This window comes from Myotis davidii, unplaced genomic scaffold, assembly GCF_000327345.1.
Source record: "Myotis davidii unplaced genomic scaffold, ASM32734v1 scaffold284, whole genome shotgun sequence".
Lineage (NCBI taxonomy): Eukaryota > Metazoa > Chordata > Mammalia > Chiroptera > Vespertilionidae > Myotis > Myotis davidii.
Genome location: NW_006295261.1, coordinates 1,772,580 through 1,772,869, shown reverse-complemented (window position 1 = coordinate 1,772,869; position 290 = coordinate 1,772,580).

Here is a 290-nt window from a genome sequence, read left to right as displayed (position 1 = left end):
CCAGGAACTTAAGGCCTGAGGCAGCCGGGCCTAGTCATAAACATAACACACCGACAAACAGTTAGTATGCAATCACACGGGGGGTTATTACCAGTCTCTAGTGCAGTGGTTCTCAAACTTCCTAATGCCTCAACCCTTTAATATAGTTCCTCATGTTGTGGTGACTCCCAATTTCATTGTTACAAATTGAACATAATTAAAGCATAGTGATTAATCACAAAAACAATATGTAATTATATATGTGCTGGGGTCCAACCCCAGCAGGTCCAGGGGTCCCCAAAGGTGTGGAC